This window comes from Cupressus sempervirens, chromosome 7 (genome assembly GCF_028749045.1).
Source record: "Cupressus sempervirens isolate cs-2001-9-10 chromosome 7, ASM2874904v1, whole genome shotgun sequence".
Classification (NCBI taxonomy): Eukaryota; Viridiplantae; Streptophyta; class Pinopsida; order Cupressales; family Cupressaceae; genus Cupressus; species Cupressus sempervirens.
In genome coordinates, this window is record NC_143124.1 from 379,898,867 (window position 1) to 379,915,046 (window position 16,180).

Sequence of the window (16,180 nt, forward strand, 5' to 3'; positions counted from 1 at the left end):
GAAGGGTGAAGGAAAAGAATAAATATGGGTGAGAGCCTCATTGTTTAGTATCATATTATTGTGAATTACATTTGATAAGAACTTTGATGTGTGAGTTATAGATCTGTTCATGACATTAGAGGATGTCTATCTTCTCTTGTAACATTCTAGACGTCATTCCCTTGGGGTTTGGCCTTTGGAATTCATTGCTATCAACTCCATTAACAAGCAACTTGGGCGCATTTCTAGCTACAAGCATATTGGGTGTAATTAGTGAGTTAAAGAGTTTTGTTAAGTTTTAGATTTTATGATGCTAGAGTAATTAGTGAGTTTTCTATGTATTTAATTTTATTAGTTTAAGAACTAATATTATTTCAGCAGTAGTTCAATCTTCAGTTTGCATAAATTCCTTGTTTATGTTATGTGGTTCAAAATCTAAGAAAAAACATTAGAATCTTTATCATTAGCTGGTTTAGTTCTTGGGCATTTCTGAGCTAACTATTATAGCGGTATCAGAGCTATAAGTCCTTCCATCCTATGGAGGTCTTATAGGGAATTTAGGACAGTCAGATAGATGGAAAAGTGTTTGAAAAAATGTCAAAACACTAGAAGTTGAAATTAAAAGGACTAAGCATTTATGTTTGAGCATGCCACAAGGGCTTTATAATTTTTGCAATACCAGAGCAAGAAAAAGTAGGAGTTCAGACTTGCAGAGTGAACAGGCTAGTTCATCTATGTAGAGGGACATAGAATCTAGTCATACAGACACCGAGGAGATATTCTTTGAACAAGACAGTAGTATGGGTGACCAAGATGACATGAATATAGGATTAGGTGGAGGTAGGAATACTAGTCCAGATTAGGAGGATGTAATGTTGAGGTTATTGGGTACATTAGAGGAGGGATAGCATATGCAACATGAGCAAAATAGGCAAATGGATATGATGTTGTAGCTTACGGCTAGACAAATGGGCATCAATATTAATCCAAGTGATGCCAACAATGGAAACAATAACAATAGGCGAAATGACAACAATAGGGGTAATGATAATAATGGAGGTTGAGGCAACAACAATAGTCCTAAGAATAACATTATTAATAATAATGGATATGGAAACAATGGGAATGAGGCTCCCAAAACTCTCGTTGTAGTTAGTGCTAAGATAGTTGATGTAGCTATTACAACTAATACTTTTGGCTCACTCGAGGACAAGATTATTATTGGAGATTTGTATGTGAGATCTCATGGTGTTGCTACAGTATAGGAGGAAAATGTTGGTGATGTGGATGTTTCAGCAACATCAATAGATGTGGGTTTATGTGATTCTGATTCATAACTTGATGTTGAGTCATGTGTGCAGAGTTAGGAGTCTATAATTGAGGCTTTCTTAGGAGATGTTGATGCAAATAGTATAGACACATTTGATGATCCATTCGATGATGCTATGAGATGTTTTGGGTATGATACCCCTTCTTAGATATTAGGTGATGACTTCGAGGAGGTTTTGGATGGGTCCTAGGATCGATGCTTAAAGGATCTTACTATTGAGTTGGAAGCTAGGACATGTGAGGAGATTGATACGGCAAGAGCTTCCATTTCTTTAGATGAGGAATTGGTTCAATTTTTTGTTGTGATAGTTAGTGATGTTCTTGTGTCCATATATTATGATGTGGCTACACCTATTGTTGATACAGTTGGCATGAGTGCATATGGTTCACCTATAGGTACGTCTTTTTCAATGAATATTGCTAATGATTAGGATTCTAGTCCAATATATATTATATGGGTAGATATAGGGAAGAAGAGGTTTCATAGATCTTCTATGGAATTTCCTTCTAGTGACATTCAAACTTCTACCTCATCAACACAAGTTTCGGGTGCCAAGCTACAGGACATGTGGTTGGTCTTGATGATGTTGGTTTGCAATTATTTTAGTGTCAACAAGGATGTCACATACTACTTCATTTGGGAACTAGGTGGAGGTTGGACTTCATGTATTGTTGGATTTCTTGAGGACAACCAATTTCAAAGAGGGTAAACTGTAATGTCCCCATCTTTTTAACAACTAAGTGGAGTTCTTAGCCTTTATGTTCTCCAAAGGCTAAGTGGAGAAATAAGGTTAAATTGATTAAATTAATTTCTTATAAAGTCATTAAATAAATTAAAATTAAAAGGTGACTTTATATTTAATTAATTTAATCAATTATTGTATTGCAAGGGAGAAGCTTCTAGAGATTGCATTAATTATTGAAAAGAGGGAAGCCTTTAGTAATTTGATTTGCTAGAAGCACAATTAATTATTAGATTTCAAGGGAGAAGCCTCTAGAGAATATATTAATTATTAGAAAGGGGGAACTTCTAGAAAATACAATTAATTAATATTTTTGTTCCTTCTAGAAGGGTGAAGGTAAAGAATAAATATGGGTGAGAGCCTCATTGTTTAGCATCAAATTATTGTGAATTGCATTTGATAAAAACTTGGATGTGTGAGTTACAAATCTATTCTTGGCATTAGAGGATGTCTATCCTCTCTTGTGGCATTCTAGACATCATTCCCTTGGGGTTTGGCCTTTGGAATTCATTGCTATCAACTCCTTTAATAGGCATCTTAGGCACATTTTCAGCTACAAGAAGATTGGGTGTAATTAATGAGTTGAAGAGTTTTTTATGTATTTGATTTTATGATGTTGAAGATTTTTTTATGTATTTAATTTTATTAGTTTGAGAACTAATATTGTTTCAATAGTAGTTCAATCTTCAATTTTCATAAATTCCTTCTTGTTCATGTTATGTGGTTACAAATCTATGCAAAGACATTAGAATCTTTATCAGTAGTTGGTTTAGTTCTTGGGCATTTCTAAAGTGCTCATTACAATTAATGTGCTATTAATATGCTAGTTTGTTATATGAGCTAGCACCCTCTTGCTGCTTTTAATGATTAAAAATATATATATAACTATAAAAGGTACACACCAAAATATACATGATATCATTGATTACATCATCATATAATGGTGAGAAATTACTTAAAAAATGAAATACCAACCCTTATTAGTGGAAGTGGACTTGTCTTTGGGTCATCTCTAAAAGGGGAATCATTGGATTCTCTACTAGTAATAATAGGGGGAGTTCCACTTGAGGTACCAAAGTCTAAAGTATTATGAGTAGCTCTACTAACAACTACAAGAGGAATTGTAAAGTAAGTCATCAACCTAGCTCAATTGAATGCAAAAGGAGAAACTATTGAGGAGGAGGAGGAGAAGGAGGAAGGTGGATCCTATTGAAGTTGATGAAAGATCAACCCCATAGCTACCAAGAATCACTTGAATGAACACACCTATCACCGAAAGAGAGAAACAAAAGATATGGAGGCTCGAATCCCCAGACCCACTGATGAGAAATTCTTGATGAGCACAAAGAGAAATCGCTATAATCAAAAGTGAATTAATCTTATAATTACAAAGAGAGACCATCCTTATAAAGGAGATCAAAACCCTAACAAGTAACTAAGCTAGGTTGCACGATAAAAAATAATTATTATATACCTAAAGTTTAGCTTAAGTGAAATAGAGTTAATTAATAAATATCTAATTACTCTAACACCCCCCTTAAGATAAACTCAAGGAGTGGCTTAAAACCTAGAAACTACTACTGAAAGTAGAATTGGGTCCTAAAAACAAGGTTTGATGATGTACCCAAGCACAACCAAATCTCTACAAGGAGGAGAAATAGAGAAAACTATATGGAAAAAATACTACTCCAAAAAGAGATGGAAATAATGCTGGAAAGAACTAGTGAAGGACTGAAGAAGCCCCCAAACTAAGAAATGTCCCTAAAAATAGGAACATGTAGAAGCTACAAATCTCTATCAAAAGTAATTGATGATCTGAAGAACCTATAATCTGCATTGAATTAGGAGGCAGACAAAAGAAAACAACTAAACTCAAAGATATAGATGACATGAAATACCAAAGCCTAAAGAGTTGATTAATTGAACATGGAAGACTGTAACCAAAGTAGGAAAAAAAAGTGTCTATGTGGTAAATGATCCATCTCATCGAAATGTGTAGGTACCATGCTACTGCATCTACCAAGTACATAAGGAAACAAAATACATAGCTCACTCTATCAAACCAAGGAAGCATAAGAACCAATAGAACCAATAGAAGGACCCCCCACCCCGCTGCCCCAATGCAAACAAGGGTGAGGTGATAGGAAACTAGAAAAGTGGGCCAAAAGATTTGCATGCCAAGGAACCATGATCAAGATGTACAAAAGAGTTACATATGTGTGCACTGAGGTGATTAATCTAACACATGTCATATGGCTAATGTCATAGAAGTAAAACTCACTAGAAAAAGGAAGATGGCAAACAAAGGAAAAACATCAAACCCCCCATGGCACTTTAATCAGATTAGTGTATGTACTATAATGCCCACCCATATTTCACTTTTGTGTTCTTATTTCCAAACTCTTTTAGGTTGATTTTATTCATCAATTAGTTTTAGAAATACTAGATTTACAATATTATGATATGATTTCAGAACTTGGATTACACACACACACACACACACACACACACACACACACACACACACATATTAGTAATAATTTCTTAGTTGACTATATTTCATGTGTTGTTTAATGATTGTGTTTACTAGTGCCTTAATGATTTCTTTCATAGAAATGTCAAATGATGCTTTAATGATGATTTCTTCATATTTGTAATGATGCATTGTTTTATCTAAGAATTTGATGTTGACTTGTGATTTATAAAGATACTTACTCCATACTGGCATGTGTATGGTTTGTGTGTCTATTTTATATTTCTTTCTCACATGTTTGATGTGGTTAAGGGAGGGAGTTATAGTCACCTGCTAGTTAGGATTTACACAGTGTACCACTCTTTTCCATTTCCTATTTAGTTTAGATATATTTATATACATGTACATGCTCGTCTTTTATATAGGATGTAGGTACCGAGCATCGACTTTCCTGAATTGCCAGGATGAGCATGCCCAATTACAAATACTCAAATGGTGAGAATGGGAAGATAATGATTAGGTCTAATCCCATACATAGTCTAAATACTTGTCCTACAAGGTGGACTCCTAACAGATTGTCTACCCTTTTTAAAACTTGTAAGTCTTTTGTTTGTATGTGGTTTGATTCTTGCTTTGGTTGTTCTTCCTTATGCATTTCTTGAGGTTTGACTTAGTGATTTATCTGATAGATTAATTATTTATGATTCTTGGATCAATTGATAATACTAATTTATCAAATGTTATTTAATTTTTTAAAAAGGGAAAAATGTTAAAATACGATGATAGATTACATTTTTTGAATTATTGGGATTAAATGAATTTTTAGTTCAATTAAAAGATTTGATTTTAAAGTCTTAATTTTAGAAGACTACATTAAAAAGATTTGAAAATTAAATATTATATATTAAACTTTAATTTTGGTGTAGCATTAATATTTAATTAATAAAGATTTAAAATTAGTGACATTTAAATAATGCACTTTAGTTATCGTTATTAATTAAATCATAAATAAATATTGTTTTATGAAAGTACTTTAAATAATAAAGTTGAGGAATAAATAAATTATAATAAAAGAATATTTTAATAAAAGAAAAATGATTTAAGTGTGCTTGAAAGGAATAATAAAATAATATTTTAATTAAAAAATAGATTAATTGTGCATGCGAGAAATAATTAAATAAAGTAATTATAATTTTAGAGGTGGTGGAGGCAGAAACCCTAAAAGGGAATTAGAATTCTATATTAGAGGGTTTTTAGGTCAATATTGCACACATAGGTTTTAAGGAGCACATTTTTGGAATTGGAACAAAGAAATCTTTAGAAGCTTTCAAGTGTTTGGATTATCAACGGTTTCATCAGATTCTTAGCATCAAATCAAGGCAAGGTTTTGTGAACCATTGTAGAAATACTCTTGGATCTTTATCTTCTTCAAGTGTACCAATTCAAAATATTGTTGAAAATTATGTGAATTAAAATTTTACAATAGATGGATTTGTGTTGTGGAAAGTTGGATGAAATTGCATTTGAAATTTGAAAACCCTTGTGTTGAAAATAATAGATCCTTACTATTAGATTTCATGTTTGAAAAATAAGAATTGATTCAACATTAGACATGTGAAAAAAAAATCATATCTAGGGTTATGAGAAATTTTATATATATATAATTTTTCTAAATATAAATTTCTATCATCAAAGTTATTTTATTATAAATATATATATATATATATATATTTTTATATATACATTTTAGACAAAAAAAAAATTACATATCTATAATTCTGAATTAATATTGAAAAATGATGATAAAATTTAATTCAATTTTAATATTATGCAATTTATTTACACATGAGAATTGTTGGTGTAAATAAGTATTCACTATTTACACTTTACTTAAGTTTACTTAGGTTAATGCATTATTTTATTATTTATTAGTTAGTCACCTAAGAGTATGCATACTCTTGTGAGTTGTCATGTTGACAACATAGGAGTTAGCAACTCTTTTATTCACATGGTTTCTACAACATCTCTACATGAGATACACCTTGTCATACTTATCCTCTCATCTATAATGAAGGATAAGACATTTGCTTAGTTATCCTGTTTATCTTATTTCCTAGCATCTTCTAGAGACATTCTAGATGCATCTTAGAGGCCTTTATATATAGGCACTCCTAGTGTGTATGTACATATAGATAACATTGAATAACAATACATCAATTTTGGATATTGTTATTTTGATCATACCTTGCTAGTCTATTCTTGTGCTTGTGCTTGAGTTCCTTGATCTTGAGCAATTTTTCTCTAAGGAAAATTCTTACATGGTATCAGAGCTGAGAAAAATTATCTTCACATAGCCAATTCATTTGAGACCATCTTGTTGCCTCATCTCTTGGAGGACACCTCGACCTAGATCTAGAGTATCATAGTTATTGGGAGTGTCTAGAGCCAAAGAGGACCTCACCATTGCATTTGAAACAATGATTCGATGAAATTTGACTATAAATTCCCCTACCCTAGGCCATAGTCAAATTTGAGAAAAATCTAGTATGATTGTCTTTTAGATCTACAAATTTGTTTCAGATCTGCATTTATTTCTCTGTAATTCATTTTTCAAAATTTCAAAATTTTTTTAGGCTAGTAGGGCTTGCATAGAATTTTTTTTTCTAGGAACTGGGTGGTGAAACTCTAGCCCCCACAAGGAATATTCAATGTGAAATTCAAAATATTCCATTTAATTGGTAGTCTACACAATTTTGGCACGTAACAATTAAATTTTAGAGATTAATTGGCAATTCATCTTTATGGTTTAAAGGGCAGATATAGGAAACTTCAAAATTGCTTTGAAAGGTTTCTTAGAAGTTACCAAAAATAGCATATTTTTCCAATTGTCAAAATCTACCAAATTTGGAAATTTTTTGTTTTCTCTTTAGAGTCATTTGTTATTTAATGGAGTTACAAATCCATGTAGAAGTAGTTTTCGATAATGAACAATTCATATTTGAATCTATATTGGGTTTTGTCATGACTTCATTAAGTTCTCTATGAGTAGAGATTGGTGTGCTACATTAGTTTTCTAGTTCGGCATGTGTCACATTAAGGGTCTAGGGTTCAAAGTAACTAGTCTAAGGTAACTCAATGCTTGAGGGTCTACGGTCTATTAAGAGATAATTCTAGGGTGACTCAAGTAGTTTGACCATGTGATGACACTCCCTAGTATGCAACCTAAGTCTCCTATGTAGATTTTGTTTGTACTTCTGGTAGTGTACTTATTGTTGCATGTATTTAATGTGGTTATTTATTTTCATTGATGGTGATTGGTGGTTTATGGATATTGTACTTTTGTCATGTGGTCCTTGAATTGAGGTGGATATCTTTCATTGACTTTATCTTATGATTTTGGTGATTTGATCTATTCTTGGTATATTTATGACATTTTGTTATGAAATGTTGGTATTGGATTAAGTGTTATTTCTTTTGGAGTTTCTTATCTTCATGAGTAGTATGTGTCACCTTTGAGGCAATTTTGGCTACTAGGAATTCCTTGCCTAGGAATGTTTCTTGATTGATTAGTTATATGTAGATCATTCATTATCTTCCCTATACGATTGGAAGCCTGACTAGATGACGATACAGTCGAGAGGTAGTGTCTTCTTACCATTTGGGTCTCCCTTAGATTGCTAGTTGTTGGATGTTCATTATAGAAGGTGTAACTTTATCATTCTTATTTCTTATCTCAGAGACTTCTTTTTAGTTGATGTATATATGTTATGATGTATTCTAATGTATTGTATCTATTTTCACATATCTTGTGACATGTGTAGTGGATGATATTTATTCGATGTACTTTCATTGTATTAGTCATACTTGTGCAGATTCTTATGTGATTATGTATCTATTATTTCTTTATGATCATGAGACATTCTACTTGAGACTTAAACTAATTAATATAAACTTCTTAACATAACTCAATGTGAAGGAACCCTTGAGGAATTGAAGCTATATCTGTAATTTCTTATGTGTATTTGAGATGTATGTTCATATTGCTTCCACATTAATGTTATCTTAATGTTGTTTAAACTTTAAAAAAAAATAGTTCAGTAAACATTGTAACATGTTAGGTTTATTTCTCTTGGGTTCCTAAATGGGGCATTACATGTACAATAAGGCACAAGATATAATGAATTTGAAGAATAAACTATACAAGTGTTCTCAAATGACACTGCTTGAATTAGAAGTTAAAAAAATTGAAACAAAAATATAGATGAAATATGACACTTTATCTTAGTGTGTTTGTAAGAATGAAGACAAATGATGTCTAAAAAGATCAATAGAGACATAAGGATGATATAATAGATAGTAAAACCCATGAAAAAACACCTCAAGCAATGAAATTGATCTGCAAACCTAAAGCAACCAAGATTTCCACTAGAATGAAAATAAGAAAAAAATAATTAAAATGTGCATTCAGCAAAATCTTGAAAAAAAAATTAGCATCACTAGAAAGAGCTCTAAAAGACCTTTCCAGTGATATAAAGAATTCTCAAATCAAAGATTAGATACTCAAGATGTCTCCTAGAGTGCAAAATAGAACCCCAAACTTGGACAACAAAAAAAGCCATAAAAAGCATCAAAACTAAGGAATACTTGTATCATTGTGAAAAAATCATAACCATCTTTTTGGCAATATCTTGTTTGTGTACAAAGAATTTTGTATGCTCAAGATATGAGAAAAACTCATGAAGATAGGTCTAAATAGAGCAAGAAAGGGTGATAGGATATGTTGATGCAGTGCTAACATAAACATGTGATGAGCATAAATTTGATGGTCAAATGGTTGTCAAAGCAAAAAATTGCTAGAAAAATTACCCCTATTAGAAAAAATTAAATTTAGTCACCAGAAAAACTATGTTGGATCAAAGGGTTGGTATCGGAAGAAAGATCCAATGACCAAATAGAGTTAGAATGTTAAGCAAAGGCAAAATGCCTTTGTTTACATGTCAACATGTCTTGGTGTCCATGCCAAAGCACCTCAAATTTTGTGCCCACATGCATAGATCACCTTAATTTATGTCAAAAATCTTAGTTTCTATGAAAGTACACCTCAATTTTTGTGCCAACATGCATAGATTGCCTCAATTTTTATGTGAAAAATCTTGGTTTCTATGAAAATGTGCATTGATTTATGTGTCAACATACACAGATCATCTCAATTTCCTTACCAAAAACTCTTAATTTTTGTGCTAACATGCACAAATCACCTTGATTTCTATGCAAAACCTTGATTTTCAATCCATAGAACCTTGATTTATGTGCCAAAAAATATTGATTTTTTAGCCTGAATACATAGATCACTATGTCAGGAAATATGGCCAAATTCGGAACAATTTTTTTGCCTTAGATTCTAACTATGTCCAAATTGGATGTGCCTTATATGAAAATAGGGGTTTCTAGGCACTACAAGTTCAATGAACGAGGTCCATTTTTTCTCAAAGTGGACCAAAAATTAGTGACCCCCACAATTAAATACAAAAATCCTTTGAAAAGTGAAACCCTTTGAAAGAAAAAATATAGATCTAAAAGCCTAGCCAAACTTCTCATAAATGAAATAGGGGCATGAAGATCTGGAGCTTTGATACCATGTTGAAGTTGATGAAAGTCAACCTCACAGCTCCCAAGAATCACCTATGTACAAACACCTGCCATAGAAAGAGAGAAGCAAACACTATGGAGGATGGAATTCCCATATCCATAGATGAGACATTTTTTATGAGCAAAAGGAGAAATTTCTTTAATCAAAACTAAATTAATGTTATAATTACAAAGAGAGATCATCCTTGTAAAGGAGATCAAAACCCTAACAAGTAAATAACCTAGGTTGCATGATAATAATTAATAAAATAATTAACTATTATATGCATAAAGTTTAGCTTAAGTGAAATAGAGTTAATTAGGAAATATCTAATTACTCTAATAGATCCCTTGCAAGTACTTGAGACCTAAGTCAATAAGTGCAAATGGAGTTTTCCTTGCTTGTTTTCTTTTACATTCTTCTCTTTAATTTTCTCAAAAACTCTCTAATAGTGATGTCAACATTATCTCTAGGTTCCTAAGGTTTGATGGTGGTGTTCTCATAGGCAACTTCACTATTGAAGACCTCAACTTTACCTTCTTGCAACAACTATAGAAACTTATCCTCTTTCAACTTTACAATAGTTGTCTCTAGTGAGGCAATATTAAAATAGATGAGCATCTATAGAGACTCAATAAGGTACCTAACCTTCCCACATAAAACATCAACAAATTCCTAAGTTTCTAGCTGTACCAAAGTGAAGAAACAAAATAAATGGACCAAAATAAGTTATTGTATCTATTATTACTCGAGATAGAGCCTGATATCACATCAATCATATCAAAGTTGTCATTAGGAGAGAGATCAAATAAGTTCCACACTTATTTTACAAAGAAATAATAAGAAGAGGCATGAAAGACTCATTAACAACTTTATAAACCAAACAAATATTAGGGTCCTTATCGAGTTTCTTAAGTGATAGTTTGTGTAGAAGAAGGTACCACATAAAATAAGTGATTTTGGGCTCAATGGGGTAGTGCCAAAGTTTAAGAAAATGTTTAATCTAGGTGGGTTGACCAAGGTTGGGTTTTTTCTCGCATTAAGATGGTCAAGGATGTCAAACTTATGGATAATGAGGCTATAAATGCATTTGGCCTTAACATTAAGGAGAGGATAACCATCAATCTACTTATAGGAAACATATCTATCAGACATGAGATGACACCCTCTAGGGAGGTTAAGCCACTTGGTGGGATCTTCCAATGCTGAGTATCTTCTCCATTAAGATTTTGAGATACGATGCATATCTACAAGACTTTGTTTATTGATAAGTTTACCATCAACTATGATATTTTAGAGATATTTGATCCCTTTTTTTGCACATTTGTTTGCAAAACATATGTGTAGTAATGCAAGTGATTTAATACTATGAGACATGTTCCACCAAATAAATATACCTCTACAAATTGTACTATTATGATTAACGAGATTTTTATTTGAGATAAGGTGTCTCATCCAACTCTAGCCTTTCTAGAATGATTTAAAGATATTGGAACCTTCCATCAAAATATGCTCCATATAGATAATTTAACATAGTATTCTTCCATAATTTAGTATGGGAGGGACTAACTCTACTAGTATTATTTATGATCAACACCTTCCAAGTCTCATCCCCTTTAGAGGTTCTATCTATCCACTTTACATCAAAAAAAATTCCTTGGATCCTCATTATTTTAACCCTAATCTTCCTAATTCTTTACTTCTAGTACACAATTCCTAATTGATTTTGTGTTTCTTCTTGTTTCCCTTACCATCTAACAATAAGAAGTCTCTAACTATCATCTAGATATAATTAATTTGGGCCTAATTCAATATCCAACTAGAGGAATAATAAATAATATAGGATTGATGTAGGAGCATCTTGGGTTCATTGTCAATCTTGCATCAAGCAAAAAAAATATTTATTTTTTATTTTTGGTTTCTAGTTAGTTGATCAAGTAAATAGTCATGTTGTTCTTTTTTTGTTTCATATGTAAGCATGATTTCATAAAGATGACCTATCATGGATCTTACACCTTTGATCATTGTTCTTAATGCTAAATTGCTAGCATGTTCTCATCCATTCTTTCTTTTGATGCATGCTTCATTGGCACCTCATCTAGTGTGACGGAATTTTTTTATTCAAAGTTTTTACATGGATGTGATATTTTTAGGCTTTACATGTGGATTCTTGGATCTCATGTGGACCTATCTCTAAGCTTATATCCATTCTTATGTCCATTTATGTGGTTGTTGATTTCCCTTATGGGATTAAACCTATTTGTTAATTATGTCCCACTATTTATCATGTCTCTCTACACTTCTCAATGTCTTGCCTCTATGTCTTAAAGGTGCATTGATATATGGCTTTCTATGAAGCAACTCTATTAGATCAATGTCTTGCCTTTCCATGTCTTTGTTTTAATCAAGATCTACGACTGAGGTGGAAATAACTTCAAATTCTATGAGGGATGCCTTTACTTTTGTAATTGTATCTAAGAGACCTTAATATGTTCTCAGACATTTTCATATCACATTGTCATAGAAATCTTATAGCCACTATTATTGGGGCATTTTTTCATACATTTCTCATCCGGATATCCTCTATTTAACAACATAGTAAGAAATTTTGTACAAGTTGTGTGACTTCTTTTGCAATGCACTTGGATCTACTTTAGGTCAAGGAAAAATTATATATAGTTTATTTGATGGATTTCTCCATATCCACATCACATTTCATTTATCCTTTCCCATGCATTTAATCTCAATCAAAAATTTTGTAAGGACTTTCAACATACACAAATCCTATGAGTTACACTTTTCATATTGACTGAATTTGCACATACAAAAGCTAAGAAAAGTGGTAGGATTTTTCTTGTATTTAGTGGATTGTGAATATTTATAATTATAAAACATATTTAACACTTCACCCTTGCATGTTTGGCATGCCTTTTTTTCTATATGATAAAATTTAAAATGTGAACACCTTTATCATAATGTGTTACATGTTATTCATGTGCTTCTCTATAGAACATGTGAGAGGTAGAGTTGATGGTATTGGATCCCATCCCTCAACCTTTTCTATCACAACAATGACCTACTCAAACTTTCTTGTGTGTAGTGACTAAGATTATATACTACCAACTTCTATATAATCAAATCATTAACTTGATTACAGATTCACATTTCGTGTGGTCTAAGATGTCCACATGGACTTGGCATCTCTAGAGCCTACATTTACTCTAAGGTTAAGATTTTTTTTGCATGTAACAGTCTCAATTCTAACTTCTAATTATTGGTACCCATAGCTCTTTCATCTAACTTTATAATCTACATTCACATCTGCCTCAAAATAACTAGTTTTTATTAAGGCTCATTATCCTCTTAATTTTTTACCTCTAAAATTGGGTAAAGAGGTTAAGAATCATCTCTAAAACATTCATTTTTGGTCTTATGCTTAACCTTTCTTTTTTGGAGGTCAAGATTTGGTGTTCAAAATGCACGTTTGAGATACTTTTATTAACTCTTTTTCTTGAATGGGGAGGTTAAGATTTTGAATGGAATTATGTATTTTAAATCCCATTTCTTAACTTCTTAAAGTTCATATCTCAAATTACAACAACCTTTTTTCTTCTTTAACTACCAATGATGAATAAACAAAAACATCCTCTCCACATTGGAAATCATCATATAAATATTAGGTCAACCTTTATTAAAGGATTTCAAATACTATTCACAATGGTTAGAAAGTAATAATAGGTTTGATCTGTTAGGTACAACTCAATTTGCATGTACAAATCTCTATTCATCTGTCATGTACTAATTCACTATCTAACCTTCATTTTCATCTCAATCTTTGATTCACTTGGCAATTCTTCAAGCAATCAGAATTCACTTCTTCTCAACTCAATTTAGCCTTCTTCTTAGATTCACCAATCAACAACATTAGTAATAGCTCCAACTCTTTGGAACTCCTTCACATGTACATAGCCTCTCTTCCCATATAGAAAGTTCTCGTTTTTTCCTCCTTAAATATTTAGTTATGATCTATTTTCTTCTTAAGCACCACCATAGATCTTAGGGTTATGATTTGATCCATTAAAATATAAAGTATCTAATCGCGATTTTTTCATCTCTTCTTTTTTAGAAACTTCTCTCAGAATCCATCTCTTAGGTCATTTACCTAATCCTCTCCTAGAATTAAATGATCCAAATCATTGATCCTTATCTTCAACATGATTTCCATATCCCAAGAAATCAACTTAGTCAGTTGGAAATTACAATTCCTTGTAAATAGTTAAAATGTTATTCCTTGGCCAATATTGTGTTCTAACGCTCATTCATCACTGAGTTTCTTTGGTCGCTATAAAACTTCTCCCTCAACACATAGTCTATCATTTGGTCAATGTTGATGATATCTCAACACTAAATTTTCTTGGTACTTACTATGGCTCGATTAACACTAGCATCACTTGGCATGACATCAAAATTATTTAATCTTCAACTATGTTTCTCAGTTGCACCTATACATTTGATCTATCTTTGTTCAAACTTTCAAGACTTGAACATTACTATCTACTCCTATTGTAACATGATTTAAATAATCACTTTATCTTTTCAAAGTCCAACTAATCAAATATCATTTTATAGTTTTATGTTCATAACTCAACCTATCCTCTATATTCTTTTGTTATGAATAACTTCTCAAATCCTCTTCATCAATCAAATAGATATGATATTTAGATCAAATAGAAAATTGTCTTATGAATATATTTGACATTAATGACAACATAATAATCATTTCAATTATAATTTCCAACAATCTCCTTCTTTGGAATTGATGGAAACCCCTCCAAAAATATACGAGGAATACTTCAAGTTACCATACAATCCAAAATTTGTACCAACATGAGAAACATCATCAATGTATCTAAATTCAATAATATCCTTAATATCATTTTGAATTCATATATCTAGCGACATCTTGAGTAAATCTTATGAACTCCCTCTAAGTAATCACTCTCTCTTACTTTGCATGTCTATATCATCTTTCACTTTCTCCCTCTTTCATTGTGATCTTTATATGTTACTCTCTAATAATATCTCCCTCTTGGTTTCTTAGATATTCTCTCCCTCTGGATATATATCTCCCTCTTTATGTTTTAGATAATCTCTCCCTCTTTGAAAATAATACAAAATATATTATCTCTATATCATGCATCTTGATCATGTAGATACCTTAATGTTAGATCTAAAGTCTTCTTCTTTCATCTTCATATGACCAATCCATTATTGTCTCCTTCTTTACTACTACCTTAGGCAATCTCCTAAAGTAGAACTGTATGCATCAATTTGTAAGATAGTTTGATTAGTACATTCGATGCAATGCTTCATTGTAGGTTAAGTATCTTTATCTAGGGGAGTCACCCCCAGTTTATCTCTAAGATATTCATGAGCATCCTTAGGTAACTCTTTAGTGAACATGTCAGTAATTTTCTCTTTTGTATTCACATACTCCCATTTCACTTCTTTATCTTGAACTATCTCTTTCAATTAATGATACTTTATAGCAATGTGATTTTTCTTTGTGGGCATAACATGGTTCTTTGATATGTTAATAGCACTTCTATTACCACAATAGATAACCACTAGATCAATAATTGCTTCCTTCATACCTTTCAACAATTGCTTGATACATATAATCCTTGAACAATTCACTATTCTTGCCACATACTTAATTTCAATTGTTGGTTGGGAAATGTGGTTTTACTTCTTCCTTGTCCATGAAATTAATCTCTTTCCTAGAAAGAATGCTCCACCACTTGTGTTTTGTTTGTCATCAATATTTCCTACCCACTCAGAGTCAGTGAATACATTAGTTCAAATCTATCATTCTTCTTATAATAAAATCCATAGTCTTTTGTTCCTTTCAAATATATTTGTATTCTTTTCATTAACATCATGTGATTTTCCTTAGGACTTGTTAAAAACCTAGCAACTATTATTGGAAATCTGATTGAAAAGGTTTACCATCAAAGAGGGAGATTG